Source organism: Dama dama, chromosome 3, assembly GCF_033118175.1.
Source record: "Dama dama isolate Ldn47 chromosome 3, ASM3311817v1, whole genome shotgun sequence".
NCBI classification, from domain to species: Eukaryota; Metazoa; Chordata; class Mammalia; order Artiodactyla; family Cervidae; genus Dama; species Dama dama.
The window spans coordinates 45,898,852-45,915,443 of NC_083683.1; the positions used below are offsets into that span (position 1 = coordinate 45,898,852).

The 16,592-nt window shown below is 38.2% G+C and overlaps 1 protein-coding gene across 1 annotated transcript in view; it reads left to right on the top strand.

The window, feature by feature from the left end:
- Positions 1-16,592, top strand: part of FAM186A (family with sequence similarity 186 member A) — a 110,318-nt gene that overhangs the window by 77,513 nt on the left and 16,213 nt on the right. The gene's annotated exons all lie outside the window — the stretch shown is intronic.

Consider the following 16,592-nt stretch of genomic DNA (forward strand, 5'->3'; position numbering starts at 1 on the left):
ATCCCTGGGTCAGGAAGATCCCCTGGAGAAGGAAATGGCAACCCACTCCAGTATTCTTGCCTGGAGAATCCCATAGATGGAGGATTCTGGTAGGCTACAGTCGTCCATGGGGTCGCAGAGTCAGGAACAACTGAGCGACCATGAAATAAGACACTTAAAATTTTACTATAATAAAGTAAAATAATAGCAAAAATATTATGTAATCTTGTTGCTGCTGTTCAGTCACTAAGTTGTGTCTGACTCTTTGCAACCTCACAGACTGTAGCACACCAGTCTCCTCTGTCCTATTTCCTGGAGTTTGCTTAATTTCATGTTCACTGAGTTGGTGATGCTATCTAACCATCTCATCCTCTGCTGCCTCCTCTACCTTTTGCCTTCAATCTTTCCCAGCATCGGGGTCTTTTCCAATGAGTTGGCTCTTTGCATCAGGTAGTCAAAGTATTAGAGCTTCAACTTCAGCATCAGTCCTTCCAATGAATATTCAGGATTGATCTCCTTTAAGATTGACTGGTTTGATTTCCTTGCAGTCCAAAGGACCCTCAAGAGTCTTCTCCAGCACTACAATTTTAAAGCATCGGTTCTTCGGTGCTCAGCCTTTTTTATGGTCCAACTTCACATCTATATATGATTACTGGAAAAATAATAGCTTTGACTATACACATCTTTGTTGGCAGTGATGTGTCTGCCTTTTTAATACACTGCACCTACATTTGTCATAGCTTTCCTTCCAAGGAGCAAGTGTCTTTTAACTTCATGTCTGCAGTCGCCATCCACAGTGATTTTGGGGCCCAAGTAAATAAAATCTGTCACTGTTTCCACTTTTTCTCCTTCTATTTACAATGAAGGGATGGAACCAGATGCCATGATCTTAGTTTTTTGAATGTTGAATTTCAAATAATCTTTTTTACTCTCCTCTTTCACCCACATCAAGAGGCTCTTTAGTTTTTCTTCACTTTCTGCCAGTAGAGGGGTATCATCTATGTATCTGAGGTTGTTGATACTTCTCCTGGCAATCTTGATTCCAGTTTGTGAGTCATCCATCCCAGCATTTCACATGATCTACTCTGCATAACTCTGCATGTAAGTTAAATAAGCAAGGTGACAATATACACCCTTGTCCTACTCTTTCCAATTTTGAACCAGCTCATTTCTCCATGTCCGGTTCTGTTATTTCTTGACCCACATACAGGTTTCTCAGAAGACAAGTAAGGTGGTCTGTTATTCCCATCTCTTTGGAAATTTTCCAGTTTGTTGTGATCCACACAGTCAAAGACTTTCATATAGTCAATGAAGCAGAAGCAGATGTTTTTCTGGAATTCTTTTCTTTTCTCTATGATCCAACGAATGTTAGCAATTTGATCACTGGTTCCTCTGCTTTTTCTAATCTCAGCTTGTACATCTGGAAGTTCTGGGTTCACGTCCTGCTGAAGCCTAGCTTGAAGTATTTTGAGCATAATCTTACTAGTATTTTGTAATTAACACTATCCTTGTACCTACCGTGTATTGTAATTACCTTATTACTTACCTTCCCTGATTTTAGACAATATATTTTAGGGAGATTAGCTGCCTATTGCGTTCAACTGCTTCTGTTTTTGCTCTGCCTGCTTTACTTTCAAAAATATTTACTACTTACTATGTACCAGGTACTATAAATGAGGCACTGAGATACAACATGTGAGAAAGTTTCAAGAGACTGTGGATGCCAGGCAGAAGGAACAATATTTGAAAAAATTCAGGACCAATAACATATTGCTTCTTTTATGTTATCTCATAAATTTTTTAAATTAAAAATATATACAAACAGAAACCTCCCTATTCCCCCAGTACCCTTTCTTCTGTTTCCAACAGGGGTGACTGGGATTAAAATTTCTCTTCCTGCCTTGATGTGTTATGTGATGCTTAGAGCTAGTGTCATCTTTGGCAACCCTGAGGTGATAACCACAGGACCAAAAAGACAATACACCAAGAATTACAGAGGAGGAAGATAAGTAAAACCCTATCTTTGATGACATTAAGTTACTATAACAGCCCTGAGTACACCTGCCTCTGACCTTTTTGTTAGGTGAGCAATGAATAACTTTTTAGTTTCAACCATCCTTAGTCAGGGATTCTGTTCCTTACAGCTCAAAAACATTACTGACTTAATTAGTTTATATTTTTTCCCCCTGAGGAAAGCTTTTCCTAATCTTCCCTATTGCCATTATGTGCCATTTCCCCAAATTCCATAATATCCTAAGCTTATTACTCTATCATTGTATCTACCACAGGTATTATAATGATATGTTTATGCATCTGTCTCTTTGTATCCCAAGAGGTCTGACATCTTGACCCATTAGAAATATTCAAAAAAGTTCAATGTTGAATGAATGAATAAATATATATTTCTGTCTCCAAAGAGGTTAACAATTAAAGTAGGGGATGATAAGGTACAAAAGATAACAACTATCAAAAGTACAATTTTTTAAAAGAAGTTTTTATTTATTTATTTACTGGCCATGCTGCATGGTTTGTGGGATCTCAGTTCCCCCACCAGGAACTGAAACCAGGCCCCTAGCAGTGAAAGTGCTGAGTCCTAACCACTGGACCTCCAGGGAATTCCCAAAGGAACTGTTTTCAACAAAATATAATTTGAAATATTTTCATTAAAAATTTTCAAAAATATATAAGGCATAAGAAAGTATAACAAAGACGACAAATTACTTTTGACCTCTACCATTCAGGGATAATACTGCTGCTAACATTTTGCTATATAAACTTCTGTTTGAAAAGGAAAGTTGTATTATTCTATTAAGGTATAATTTTTTTTTAACAAATGGGGTTAGAAGCTATTCGAAAATCACAATCTTCAGTTAGCAGCACACAGGCTCTAGGAAAAATGAAGCAAAAGAGTAAGCTAAGAAGAAAATATAAGTAACAATGGCATTTTTATTTGATTCATTTAAATGCAAGTGGTATCAGTACATATTTACCATACATTAGAGTAATACCTATTATAGTCCCAAATTTGAATTTATAAAAATAAAAAGCAACTTTAAGAACTTTATCACATTTGCCTAAGAATGGTTTATGCAATCTGATGAACACTTACTATGAGCTAATCCTAAAAACAAAAGCAAGACCTAGTTTAAGCCAAACTTTGTTATGTGAATGACTAAAGAGAATTTTATTCCAGGTAATGATTTCTGTTTTGGGTTTCTTTGTTTATTTGTTTCCAGGAAATAATTTCTAACCACAGTATGGGATGGTAAGATTTTATGATTCCAACTAAATACTGATTATAAAACAGGGTTCACATTAAAAATAAAATTATAGCTTGCCTCAAGAACGTTAAATAAACCAGACTATCATTAATTAACTAAATAATTTCTATAAAAATATTTATTGAGGGCCTATCATTGCTAAGTACTAAGCAGAGGCCAGGGATGTTAGAATAAGTGAGACATAAGTTTCTATACTTTTGGGGTTTATATTCCAATGGAAGCTATAGAGAAGTAAATCAACAGTTGCAATACTGTATGATTAAGTGGTAAATGATGGTGGAAGTGCTAAATATTTTGGAAGTACAAAGAAGTATTCAACCCAGACAAAGATAAAGTGCCAGAGACATTTTACTAAAGATATGGACAATTAAGCAAAGATTTAATATCAAGAGAAAGATGGGTGATAAGGGGAGGAGGACTGGCTGTGCTGGAGAGGAGGAATGAGGTCTTTTCAGGAAAATTGGTCAGCCTGGTGAGACTGCTGTACAAACTGGAAGTGGGAAGATTAGAGAGGTAAGTAGGGTCAGAGAAACCATGAAGGTGTTTGTAATCCATATTAGGTTCCCCGGACTTTATCTAGAGGGCTATTGAAGTTTTTTCAGTATTTATTTTTCAGTATTTCAGTATTTTCAGTATTTCAGATTGCAAGAAACATAGTAATATTAAAAATCTGCATATGCAGAAATAAAATACACTCTTTACAAAAGAAAGGAAAAACCCAAAAAGCAAAACTTAAAATATAATATATATATATAATATATAATACAAACACACATAAAAGTGAATTTCTCCATTGTACCCCTAACCAATGACCTTTTTTCCTTCATGAGCCAGAGAAACCATGATCCTGAATATGGTGCTAATATTTCTACACATTTGGCTTTGTACTTAAAAACATAAACACATAATTGAGCAAGGTGCCCAGTTAAATCTGCTACTTTTCTCTACTAATTTCTGCTCTAATTTTTATTATTTCTTTTCTTCTGATTATTTTGGATTTTGTTTGCTCCTCATTTTTCAGTTTCCAAAGGTGGAAGCTTCTTTCCTAACATGTACACTCAATGCTATAAATTTCCCTCTCAGCATACTGTTTTGCTGTAGCTCAAAATATTTGATAAGTTTCTATTTTCATTTTAATTTAGTTCAAAATATTTTAAAATTTCTCTTGAAAAGTCTTCTTTAAAGAAAATTCACATTATCCAGTATTCCTGTGTGCTATCTACCTTTTCATCAATGTCCTTAGCATATTAATCATAGTTAATTATGACTGTAATTATCTTAATTATACCACTACTGTACCTTACTCTGGTTCTGATGCTTGTTCAGCTTCTTCAAACTGTACTTTTTTTCTTTTAGTGTTCTTTGTAAGTTTTAAATTAAAATCGAGACATATTAGGTGAAAGGAACTCTGGCAAATAGGCCTCTAGTGGTATGGTAGTGAAGTATGGGAGAAGGGGAAACATTTTACAGCTCTGTGATTAGGTCTCATCTTTTGGACAGCCTATACCTTTGGACTTGAACTTTATCAATGCTTGCTAGTACCCTGACCCCTACCTCACCTTAGATGGGACAGGATGGCTAGAGTTGACTGGACTTGGGTATTTCCTTCAAGCAGGTTAGGCCCTGATGAAACTCCAGCATGTTAAACTTTGGTAAATAGTTTCTCTTGAGGGTAGATTTGCTAAGAAGAACAGAATGCTCTGCTCTACTTCAAAATGGTTACCTTCCCCAGTCCCCTGGGGTAAATGGGATTTTTCTCCAGTCTTCACTGTCAGGACCTAGAAGAGTTTCTGGAGGTCGTTTTGACTAGGTCCCCTGGATTTTTTAACTCTCAGACTTGTTAATACTGAGCCTCCAACCATTCATCAGTTACAGTTTTAGGTTTTCTACCAGGCGCTGCTTCCTGCAGAAGTTTCTGCTCATGAGCTTCTGATTTAGTTAAGCTGTAATTCTCTATCATCTGTCTATCTAATTTGGGGGCAGTGGTTTTCCCTGTGACCTCACTTCTCCAAAGAATCAAAGAAGAGTTGCTGATTTTTCACTTTGTTCAACTTATTTGTTAAGACTGAGTAGTAACTTCTTGCATATATTTTTCAAAAAATTTCCATGCACTTACTTTTGGTTGCAAAAATGGACTCATATCAGACACATCTTTTAACCTACTTTGTGTTTCACTTAACAGTAAATCTTTGAAATTTTTCTACATTAATATAGGCTTACAGCATCATTTTTATTGTTTACATGATATTTATTATATAGATCTATCATAATTTATTGAATGGTTCTTCCACTGATAGAAATTTGGATCTTTTTCAACATTGCAAACAATGCTGCAGCAAATATCCTTGTACAGGTTTGCATATTTATATGATGATTTCCTTATGAAAATTCCATAAAATAATTTTTTTCCAGTTACAAAGGTAATGAATGTTCATCATAAAAAATACAGAAAATACAGACAAGTCCATGCCTAGAAATAACAACCATTGTCAATAATCAGGCCATGTTCTAACTTTAGGTGTAAGAATATTGTCTAATAAATATAAACTACTGCCAAGTCCTGCTCTTCCTGATTTATCCTGGGAGACATTTTGCCTTGTTAAGGTGACTTTTATATATATGAATTACATATTAATTTTACTAGTTTAACTTTGTGAGTTTTGGAGGCACTCAATTTCCCTATAAATCACCTATATTCCCACAAATGTGTTCAAGAGCAACTTGTAATAAGATTTTCTTGTCTTGTTTCCAGGTTTAAGAAGATTCCCAGGTGATTGTAAAATTAAATACAAGTATGGTTGAAAGTAAATTTCAACATTTCAGTAAAATGCCTATTTTGCTCTCTTTCATACATATACATTGCTTTGCCTATCCTATGCTTTTTATTTCTGCCTGTAGTTTTTCAGGCTAAACATCTTCATTTCCAGACTACTACCACTCAAAAAAGAATATCTTCTGCTCTAAATTGCTGGAAACACAAAGCTTCAACAAACACTAAGGTAGGCTGTTACAAAATGATCCCTGATGTAATGACAAAGTGGTACACTATACCTCCCATGCCAACCCAAGCCTAAATATACCTCAGAAATAAGAAATGAATGAGTAAAAAAAAGAAAATGAAAACGAAACCAGCAGAAATCCCTGGAGGGTCAGGAGATACTTATGATTTGATAAAGAAGGAAAATAGAAGCCCTGGACAGAGGACGGCCAGGCTTCCAACATGGAGAGTAGATTTGGGGAGAAATCCTGAGTTGGACTCTTTTCTATCCACCACTGCCCAGAGTAGATCACTACCTTTCCCATCAGCTCTTCTATAACACCAGAAAGTAGGTTCACAGGGGAACACTACTGGAAGGTTGGATTAAAAAAAAAAAAAACAAACAGTAAACTTCTGATTCAAGAAACAAGCATTTAAAGTTTTCCTCCTACCTCTCCTCGTAGGCTTTCTCTTTATCCAGAGGGCTAGACAAATACATCCTTAGAAAAGAACACAAAGAACTAAACAGACATTTCTCCAAAGAAGACATACAGATGGCTAACAAACACATGAAAAGATGCTCAACATCACTCATTATCAGAGAAATGCAAATCAAAACTACAATGAGGTACCATTACACGCCAGTCAGGATGGCTGCTATCCAAAAGTCTACAAGCAGTAAATGCTGGAGAGGGTGTGGAGAAAAGGGAACCCTCTTACACTCTCAGTGGGAATGCAAACTAGTACAGCCACTATGGAAAACAGTGTGGAGATTTCTTAAAAAACTGGAAATAGAACTGCCATATGACCCAGCAATACCACTCCTGGGCATACACACTGAGGAAACCAGATCTGAAAGAGACATGTGCACCCCAATGTTCATCACAGCACTGTTTATAATAGCCATGACATGGAAGCAACCTAGATGCCCATCAGCAGATGAATGGATAAGGAAGCTGTTGGACATATACACCATGGAATATTACTCAGCCGTTAGAGGGAATTCATTTGAATCAGTTCTAATGAGATGGATGAAACTGGAGCCCATTATACAGAGTGAAGTAAGCCAGAAAGATAAAGAACATTACAGCATACTAACACATATATATGGAATTTAGAAAGATGGTAATGATAACCCTATATGCAAAACAGAAAAGGAGACACAGATGTACAGAACAGACTTTTGGGCTCTGTGGGAGAAGGCGAGGGTGGGATGTTTCGAGAGAACAGCATGTATATTATCTATAATGAAACAGGTCACCAGCCCAGGTGGGATGCATGAGACAAGTGCTCGGGCCTGGTGCACTGGGAAGACCCAGAGGAATCGGGTGGAGAGGGAGGTGGGAGGGGGGAATCGGGATGGGGAATACATGTAACTCCATGGCTGATTCATATCAATGTAGGACAAAACCCACTGCAATGTTGTGAAGTAACTAGCTTCCAACTAATAAAAATAATTGAAAAAAAAAAAAGAAAAGAACAAAGCCTTGGGTATAGAGAAGTTCACCAAGGGGCAAAGCCCTCTGATGAGAGCAATACACATAAGAATATTCAAAGTAGGACTGTCTCACTCACCGGGAGTGGTATACAAGTTAAAGCCTAGGTTTTGACACTTCCCACCTTGTTCTCCTTCCATTACCCACTGAGATAATGGATACTCATGAAAGAAAATGACCTCACAGGGGAAAGTACCTTGACAATTAGGAAGAAAATAACCTACTCGAGATGAAAGAATTACTAGAATACAAGCCAAATAAAGACCATAAAGAAGGCTGAGTTCTGAAGAATTGATGCTTTCGAACTGTGGTGCTGGAGAAGACTCTTGAGAGTCCTTTGGACAGCAAGGAGATCAAACCAGTTAGCCCTAAAGGAAGTTAACTCTGAATATTCATTGGAAGTTCTGATGCTGAAGCTGAAGCTCCAATACTTCGGCCACCTGATGTGAAGAGCCGACTCATTGGAAAAGACCCTGATGCTGGGAAAGATTGAGAGCAAGAGGAGAAGTGGGCAACAGAGGCTGAGATGGTTGGATGCCATCACTGACTCAATGGACATGAGTTTGAGCAAACTCAGGGAGACAGTGAAGGACAGGGAAGCCTGGCATGTTGCAGGTACGGGGTTGCAAAGAGTCAGACACAACTTAGCAACTGAACAACAACAATAAGCCAAATAAATGTTCCCAAGAGGATATTGATAATGAAGCAGAAACAAACATTTATGAAGAACCAAGTAGGATTACTGACTATTCAATGCATAATTGAAATAAACTCACTAGATGATATAAACAGCAAAATGGACATCACCCAAGATCAGTCAAGAAACTTTTCTAGAAGACATTGAGAAGAAATAAGAGATGAAAAAATACAAAAATTAGTAAATATGAGGCTAGAGAAACTTCCCTGGTAGTCCAGTGGTTAAGAATCTGCCTTCCAATGCAGGGGATGAGGGTTCAATCCCTGGTCAGGGAACTAAGATCCCACATGTGACGCTGCAGCTAAGCCTGCATGCTGCAACTAAGGTCCTACATAGCCAAATAAATAAATAAAAATAAATTTTAAAAAATGAATTTAGACATAGAAAAGACAGCATTTATATAATAGGAGTCCTAACAGGAGAGAAAAAAGTTATTGTAGGGAAGATTATTTTTTTTTTTAAAGTGAGAACCTTCAAAGAAAGATTGATATTGGGAGGGTATATAGGGAGGATAAATCAGGCTGATATAGGAAAATTGAATATTTATTGATATTTTAATGAAATTTAAGAACTCCAAAGCAAAGAGAAAATTCTAAGCAAAGCAGCTCACCCACAAAGAAAATGAATCAGAATGATGTCAGACTTCTCAGGAGCAACAGTAAGGACAGGAAAACAATAAATATTTTTAAAATATTAAAAACAGAAACTTTGAAGCTAAGTTACATTCAACTAAGCTATTGCTTAAACATGAGGGTATAACAAATATATTCTCAGACCTTCAAGGTCTCATCAGATTGTCATTAAGACCCCTTTTAAAAGTATTCTTGAAGGAAGTAATCTATTGAATGAAAATTTTAGGAAATGCTATAAAATATAAGATAGTAAAAATGAGAAAATAATTGTGTAAAGCTTGTTGGTGTCTAAAAAACATTGTATATACATAAACATTATACACACACACACATACCACATATTTAACAAAGTAGGGGGAGAGTGCAATAGAGACAGGTAGGAGTGTATATTAAGATATTTGTCCTAGGACTTCCCTGGTGATCCAGTGGCTAAGATTCTGTGCTCCCAATGCAGGGGACCAGGGTTTGATCCCTGGTCAGGGAACTAGATCCCACAAGCCATAACTAAGAATCATGCATGGCACAATAAAGACCAAAGACCCTGCATGCCACAACTAAGAACTAGCACAGCCAAATACATAAATAAATAATTTTTAAAAAGTATCTGTACCATGAAGGGCGAAGGCACAGATAGGTGTTGATAAGTTTAGTAAGTTGGAAAAGATAAATACAAGTAAGAGTCTTAACAAGTTAAAGATAACCAATGGAAGAACAAATATAAAATGTGTACTTTTCAAACCCATAGAAAAAACTGATTAATATAAGGAAATAAGCAAGAAAAAAAATGAAAGAAAATTTAAACTAGGAAGAAAGAAAATATTCAACATAAAGATAATTTATTAATTTACCAAGAAAAGATAGAATGCTCAGATTTAATTTAAAAATAAGATCTAGCAATATAATGTCTATAAGAGTCACACTTAAAAGAAGGACAGGACAAAAGGAATCAAAAAAAGAATGGATATATGTGTAACTGACTCACTTTGCTGTAGAGCAAAAAACAGCACAACACTGTAGATCAACAAACGCCATTAAAATTTTTAAAAAGGAGGACAGGACAAAGTTAAAACAAAGAGATAGAAAAAGACAAATATGTACACCCCACCCCAACACCCGCCAAGGCAGAGCAGACATGTAATAACAGGCAAAAATAAATTCAAGGCAAGAAGCATAATTGGGGGAAAGGGAGATAGTAGATAAAGAATATAGAGATAATATCATGCACCTATATTGTTAATAAAGATGATTATAACACTATAACCTCAAAATATGCAAAGCAATAACTGACCCTTGCTCTTTCTTGATAATACTGATAATACTTCCTCACTTGCAACCCACTCAAATGATGTCTATTTTATTTATTTACTTAAATTAATTAATTATTGTATATTTTTGGCTGCACTTGGTCTTCGTTGTTGCCCAGGCTTTCTCTAGTTTCGATGAGCAGTGGCTACCCTAGTTGCAGTGTTCCAGCTTCTCATTGAGGTGGCTTTTCTTGTTGTGGAGCAGAGGCTCTAGGCGCTCTGGCTTAAGTAACTGTGGCCCAGGGGGCTCAGTAATTGTGGCACATGAGATCAGCTGACCCACAGCATGTGGAATCTTCCCAGACCATGGACTGAACCCATGTCCCCTGCACCAGCGGGTGGATTCTTAATTGGACCACCAGGGAAGTCCGTCAAATGTTGTCTATTTTAACTCTCATCCCTCTTATTCACTTGGCCTAGAAATGAGATGGGGATCTTCCTCGCTCCTCAATGCTACTTCCAGATCATTCTCTCCTAGTTTCTAATAAGATTCAACTTTAAATCTCCTGTCATTAGACTGAATACCGTCCATTGCTCTCTCTGTTGAAATCTTTTACCTCTTCCTTACTCACTGTAATTTAATCCAGTACTTCTGTCACATGTATGTGTGTGTGTGTGTGTGTGTGGTATGTGTGTTAGTTGCCCAATCATGTCCGACTCTTTGCAACTCCATGGACTGTAGCCCATCAGGTTCCTCTGTCCATGGGAATGTCCAGGCAAGAATACTGAAGTGGGTTGCCATTCTCTTCTCCAGGGGATTTTCCCAACCCAGGGATCGAACTCGGGTCTCCTGCATTGCAGGCAGACTCTTTACCGAATGAGCCGGAAGTCATCACCGGCAATTTCAATATTCATACAGCTCTTTCCAACACCTGGCCTCACAATTCTTTGATCTATTGTTCTTCAGAGATATAACCCTTGATCCATTAATCATAACCTTGACTTTATCATCACAAAAAAAGCAGGGTGGGGGGTGGGGGGAGGAAAACTGCAATCCTTCCATAGTCTCAGTTTCAAATAATTCATTCTCCAAACATCATCTCTTTCCAGCTTGCTCCTTCTAGTACCCCAACTCCAACAATCCTTTTGAACTCCACAGGGTCCTTTCCTTTATTGATTTAACTACCTGCTTACTGCCTCTCATCCCTTCATATCCTCACTTCCTTGGTAACCCAGCTAGAATTCCACAGTTGATAATTATACCCAGTTTCTGATATATGATCTAAACTTGAACTCACTTGTTTCTTTCTTGCTCTGAAATACTCCCTGGCTGATCACAGCTCAACTTAAATTCAGTTTTCTCTGTCTATCTCATAACTGCACTCTGGAAGCTGAATGTGGCTTCAGGAAAACGTTCAAACTTGCTGACTGATCTTACTTCAAATAATCATTAACCTCAAGTGGCCCATAATACTGCCTGGCAAATATACTCTATTTCTCTAATCCATTACTCTCACTGTCCTGGAAAAAATTCTGTATTTTCTCCTGTCCCTTCAGATCTCTGAGGCCTTCTCTTCCATCTTCCTTCTTTTGGATAGTCATGTAGCTCCTTACTGCACTGAGAAAATGGAAGCAATCATGATTAACTCAGATTATTAGCCACCTGTATGTACTTGCTCAGTTGTTGTCTGACTCCTTGCGACTCCACGGACTGTAGTACACCAGGTTCCTCTGTCCATGGGATTTTTTCAGGCAAGAATCCTGGAATGGGTTTCCATTTCCTATTCCAGGGTATCTTCCTGACCCAGGGATTGAACCTGCATCTCCTGCATCTCCGGAGAAGGCAACGGCAACCCACTCCAGTACTCTTGCCTGGAAAATCCCATGGACGGAGGAGTCTGGTAGGCTGCAGTCCATGGGGTCATGAAGAATCGGACAAGGCTGAGCGAATTCACTTTCACTTTTCACTTTCATGCATTGGAGAAGGAAATGGCAACCCACTCCAGTGTTCTTGCCTGGAGAATCCCAGGGACGGCGGAGCCTGGTGGGCTGCTGTCTATGGGGTCGCACAGAGTCGGACACGACTGAAGCGACTTAGCAGCAGCAGCAGCAGCTCCTGCAGCTCCTGCCTCAGCAGGCAGATTCTCTACCACTGAGTCAGCTGGGAAGCCCCATTATTAGCCACCATATCTCCCTAATTATCTAAATTTGTACTGGTATAGTCTTCTTTCTCTCTTGTTATCTGTGGATAAACTTAACTGTATGCTACCTATTTACTGCCAGCCTCTCTACTTGCACACTAGACCTATTCAAGGACATCAGTTCAATAATTCTCTCATTTCTCTCAATACCACTTACTTTTTCCTCTCTAACATGATGCTAATTTTCTTAACATTTAACTCAAAAACAAACAGCTCTCTTAGATCCACCTCCTCTGCCAGTTATTGCTCCATTTCTCTCACCCTTTTCACAGAAAAATTCCTTTCAAAACCTGTGTAAACTCACTGTCTCACTTTCTTTTCTCTCTTGAACCCACTCTAATCAGGTCTTTGCCCCAGTTCCATCATCCAACTCACTCCTAGCAAGGTTGCCAACAACCTCCAGATTGTTAAGTTCAAAGGTCATTTTACTTGCCCTTACTCTTACTTGGCCTGAAAGTGCCAATCACTCTTTTTCTTTGTAATCATCTTTTTCCACGTGGCTCCAGGACATCATGCTCTCCTGGTTTGCCTCCTATCTTTCTGGCTACTTCTACATTGTTTTGCTGACTCCTCTTCATCTCTCTGATGGCAAAATGTTGGGATGGTTCAGAGTTTACTCTTTGGACCTCTTTTCCTGCAAACACTTCCTTGATAGTTTCAGTGAGTCTTATGGCTTCAAATACCATGTATATGCTGATGACTCCAAACTTATATCTCAGCTTTTATTTTGCTTCTGAACTTTGCCCCTGCATTCTAGTCCTGTATATCCAACTATCAACTTGATATTTTCACGTGGTTGAGCTCCTGATAGTCTGCCTATTCCTTAGACTTCGTCCCTGATACTTTTCACCTTGAATTTGTACCTTGAATATATCTATTTTGTTTCTGCATTTATTTATTTGATGTTTCTGTTCATATTAGCCTGAAACATCTACTTATATCTCCACTTTCAATTTTTCCATATTTTTTAAAGTGTCTTTTATAAATAATATATTGCTAGACCTTAATTTATGTCCAGTCTAAGCTCCAATCTGAGTTTTTGTCTTATTTAACTGGTTAACATTCATTGTAACTTCAGTTATATTAGAACTTATTTTTGCTGTTTTATTTACAAAAATGAGTAAGATGGACAACTCCTTAATGAGTTAATCAGCAAAAAATACATGAATATTCAAATCACATAATAAAATCAAGGGAACCAGCTCCAAATACAGCAGCAATTGAAAAGAGTATTATGGTTAATTATAGACTAATACACTAAAAAGCTTACTTGCAGTATATGATTTTGTAAAATTATAAAATGCCAAATTGGCAAAAGAAATTAAAATATAAACAAACCAAATACCATAAATAAATTGAAAAGTAATTAAGACCTTACTCCCTAGAAAAGAGCCTTAGGCTTACATGGTTTTAGAGTGAGTTTCCAAGACTTCAAGGAACCACTAATCCTTTTGTCAATTAAACTGCTCCAGAAAATAGGAAAAGAGGGAAAAAATTTATTCCAAAATCAGACAGACAGTACAAGAAAAGAGAATCATAATCTATGTCACAAATGAAAATAGATTTTAAAAAATAGATAAAGATAAATATTATACAACTGAATTCAACAGTCAAGATGTTCTTCCAGGAAGGTAGCAGGTTAGTGGAACCAACTCAGGTATATTAACCAGGGGAACAGGTACACAAAATAGGGTGGATGCAGATGAGAAGAAATGTATCAACAAAAGCAACAACCTAGTGCACACATAGTGCACAGACAGATATTAAACCATGAGAAGTGAAAAAAATGGAAGGATATTTGAAGCACAATATTATTTATGCATATTATTAATAAAAACAAATACGCATTCTGGCATTCTATGACTCTTCCCATGTGCTGTGCTGTGCTTAGCAGCTCAGTCATGTCTGACCAACTCTTTTCGACCCCATGGACTGTAGCCCGCCAGTCTCCTCTGTCCACAGGGATTCTCCAGGCAAGAATACTGGAGTGGCTTGCCATGCCCTCATCCAGGGGCTCTTCCTAACCCAGGGAATGAACCCAGGTCTCCCTCATTGCAGGTGGATTCTTTACCATCTGAGTGACCAGGGAAACCCAAGAATACTGGGCGGGGTGGGTGGGGGGTGGTTAGCCTATCCCTTCTCCAGGGGGATCTTCCTGACCCAGGAATTGAACTGTGGTCTCTTGCACTGCAGGTGGGTTCTTTACCAGCTGAGCTACCAGGGAAACCCACAACTCTTCTCATACCTCTTTCAAAAAACTATAGGGAGCAAAAAGAAAAACAAATAAAAATTCCTATTACTGGGGCTTCCCTGGTGGCTCAGTGGTCAAGTATCCGCCTGCCAATCCAAGAGACATAGGTTCAACCCTGGATCTGGGAAGATCCCCCTTGCCTCAGAGCTACTAAGCTTGTGTGCCACAACTATTGAGTCTGTGCTTAGAGCCCAGGAACCGCGCTACTGAGCCCACGTGCTGCAACTACTGAAGCCATGAGCCCTAGAGTCCATGCTCCTCAATAAGAGAAACCACTGCAATGAGAAGTCCATGCACCACAACTAGAGATTATCCCTCACTCTCCACAACTGGAAATGAAGACCCAGCACAGCCAAAAATAAATAAAATAAAACTTCCTACAACGGATACTAAATACAGAAAAAAAAAAAATTCTACAATCTCCAATTTTATATGCAGGTTGAGGAAAATACAGAAGAGACCATCTAGAACCCCTACAAGTTTATCTGTGGTCACAGAATCTGTTTGAAAGAGTAAGGGAATATGGAGGGTCTTGGTGATGGTAGAACCCAGTAACATCAACAAGGATTCATGTCCAAGGAGGAAATAACCCAAACTTTATTGGGAACAGCTGAGATCCGGTCTGAAAAATGGCAGATCAGCACTGGCAAGAGAAGTCAAAACATAGGAATCAATTCACATGCCACAACTAAATAAAGATCTTGTACTTCACAGCAAAGATCAAAGATCCCACATTGGGCAACTAAGACCCAGAGCAGTCAAATAAATAAATAAAAATAAATGTTAAAATATATACGGCTAGGAAAATTCACAGGAACAAAGATGGTAGTTTTGAGAAGGACCCTTGGAAGAGGCACTTTGGAAAGTGCCCTTTGGAAGAGAAGTACCCTTTTTCCAAAGTGCCCTTTGGAAGAGAAGTGCCCTTTGGAGAAGGCACTTCGGAAAGTAGTCATTGTTCCTTGGAGCAGTAGCCAGTAGTAATTGGAAGAAGGAAAAAGAGTTACTGTAATAAGTAAAGCGCTGAAAAAAAGAACAAGAGAATCAGAAGTCTGACTACAAAAAACAAAATGACACCACCGCTCTACATACACATTACAATTAAGAAAACTGCTCTTCACTATAGCAACAGGAGAGGGAGTGGTTGAGCTGAAAAACCAGAAAAGACCCACAAAAACCTCTCCATTCTCTCCAAAAGTGACCCAGAAAGGTGACCTAGAAAAATCCAACATATTTGAACATGAATGAAAATAACCAAAAAATCAGTATCTATACAAAATTACTATAAGGATAAAAAAACAAACAAACAAACAAGTGTCACAAGTTTTGACAAATTAAAGTATACCAGATACCAGAAGGAAATGGCAACCCACTCCAGTGTTCTTGCCTGGAGAATCCCAGGGACGGCAGAGCCTGGTGGGCTGCCGTCTATGGGGTCGCACAGAGCCGGACATGACTGAAGCGACTTAGCAGCAGCTGCAGCACCAGATACCAGAAAAAAATGCTGTCCCAAAGCAGAAATAAGACTCAACTACAAGATACTTAATTGTAATGGATCCTGTGATATACTCCCCAGACACTCACTTTGAGACTGAAACCCTCATACCCCAAGTTGCTGGAATGTTGGAGGATGAGTCCTTCTCTGGAAGTATTTCCTTTAGTGAAAGAAAACTCCCTCATCCAAGGTCTAACCCTCTCCCCCGGGTCTGCCTGCATTCAGTGACCAGGCCCTTGCCTCAGGGAGGAGCAATGCTGAAGGGCCATCCCAACTTCAGAACTCTTCATGGTATGAGCTGAAATCTTTGTTGTGACTGGTCATGGTCAGTAAAGCACTGGA